At 37.8% G+C, this 1,533-nt stretch overlaps 1 protein-coding gene across 1 annotated transcript in view; it reads right to left on the bottom strand.

Annotated features, from left to right (window-relative positions):
- LOC128247366 (putative protein TPRXL) overlaps window positions 1-1,533 on the bottom strand; it is an 18,524-nt gene that overhangs the window by 13,129 nt on the left and 3,862 nt on the right. The gene's annotated exons all lie outside the window — the stretch shown is intronic.

Below are 1,533 nucleotides of genomic sequence, written 5' to 3'. Positions count from 1 at the left end.
AAGAGTGAGAGAAAGTTGGGGCGAAAGAGTACAACAGGGGTCGCCCCCCCCCCTGCTGGAGCCTCGTGGAGCTTTAGGTGTTTTTGCTCAATAAACACTCACAACGCCCGGTCTGGGAATCAAAACCACGATCCTCTGACCACGAGTCCGCTGCCCTAACCCCTGGGCCATTGCGCCTCCACATAAAAAAAAATAAGAAAAAAAATAATAGTAATAATAATCAATGCCCTGATGCAGTACCAGGCAATGGCTCTCATGGCTTCTGATCTTAACTGATCGGAAATGTTATCACTCCTAATATATGGCAAAATGGTTGGATGATCAAGGTTTGAATATTTTTGATCAACAGTCTATTCAATCAGGGTTGACCTATTGTTAAATAGCAATATTAAAACAACCCTGTCACTAGAAATTCTGCTTCACCACTTCACTTTGCTTTCAAATCTTCTCAATACAGACAAATTTTCATCCTCTGTTCTTTCTCTTATCTCTTGTCTCTCTCTCTCTCCTCTCTCTTTCCTTTTCTTTCTCTCGTCCCCTCTTAACCCTCTCTCTGTTTTTCTCCCACACTCACTCTCTCTTGTATCTCTTGACTGTAATTATTAATCCACTCAGTTGTCAAACTATCCTAATCTTTTTCTAAATAGAGATAACCATTTCCACAGATCCAGATAACATCCTAAGCTTTTACCATCAAATAATATACCTTTGAATAAGCCATTATCATGAGATTTTTCAATCACTTACTGTCTAGGGACATCTCTCTCACCTCACTTCCTCTTTATATACAATATGCTAACAAACATTCCGCAAGATTGTGTGTTGGTTTTATTCACTAATTGTGCCACATCCACATGTTGACAGCACTTACTTAATTCTTCATCCAAAAGATCCATCACTTCCCTTCTGTTTTTCTTCTTTTAATCAATAACTTCCTATATATCATAACTAGCCCTAAATATTCCTATACAAATAACAGAGTCTTCCATTATCTTCTAGCAAATCCAATATCTTTCCAATATCAGTTGTTCTATGAAGCTATACAGTGAATCGGTAATAATAATAATAAGAAAAAAATAAATGCTAAATCAGAATATATATATATATCTTCGTCATTATCATTGTTTTAATGTCTAGTTTTCCATGCTTAGATGGGTCAGATGGAATTCATTGAGGTAGATTCTCTATGGCTGGATGCCCTTCTTGTTGCCAACCTTCAACTTTTCCCAAGCAGAGTAATATTTCCTCATTGCCAGACATGTTTTCATGGAAAATTGGAAACAAACCACACTTTATGACAGGGATGCTTGTTAACAACTATCACATGATATTAAGGCAATCACATGCATATCTATCTAGGTCTAGAGACAAAGACTTTCCTCTCTGGGCAATCTCTCATCAACTTCTTCAAGTATCACCTGAAGAGGAAGTTGAGAGTAGAAAGGGAAGTCTTGTCTAGTGAATGCTTCAAAAAAAGATGGGTGAATGTAGCAAGGATGGCACGTGTGAACGACGGAGCCATCTTGAGCATAA

The sequence above is a fragment of the Octopus bimaculoides genome, chromosome 3, assembly GCF_001194135.2.
Source record: "Octopus bimaculoides isolate UCB-OBI-ISO-001 chromosome 3, ASM119413v2, whole genome shotgun sequence".
Classification (NCBI taxonomy): Eukaryota; Metazoa; Mollusca; class Cephalopoda; order Octopoda; family Octopodidae; genus Octopus; species Octopus bimaculoides.
Note: the sequence above shows the minus strand (reverse complement) of the source record. Positions and strands in the feature narration are given on the sequence as shown.